Raw genomic sequence first — 391 nt, 5'->3', positions numbered from 1 at the left:
ATACTTTATATATAAATATATTATTTTATTACATCTGATTCAACTTCAGTTAAACATTAATTATTTTTTAACTAAATTGATAACTTTATTAATTGGATGACCAGTTGGATTTTTCGAACCTTAATATGAAGCAAATTAAAGTTCTCTTGAAAAATTCACACAAAATGATTCATTATTCCCTCGTCAATCATTGTGAAAAAGGAGTTTCTTGCATTTTGTTCATTCTCTTTCACGTTTCTTTGTAGTTCTAGTGAGAATACCCTTGTGAAACACAATCTAATTCTAATAATAATATATCACCAGACACGCAGAAATCATATGCATCATAATCCCCATTCACAAATAATTTAATTTTGATAGATTATTTATATATAAAATATAATCCTAAAAT

This window comes from Arachis ipaensis, chromosome B03 (genome assembly GCF_000816755.2).
Source record: "Arachis ipaensis cultivar K30076 chromosome B03, Araip1.1, whole genome shotgun sequence".
In the NCBI taxonomy this organism is placed as follows: Eukaryota; Viridiplantae; Streptophyta; class Magnoliopsida; order Fabales; family Fabaceae; genus Arachis; species Arachis ipaensis.
This window is presented reverse-complemented; position numbering follows the sequence as displayed.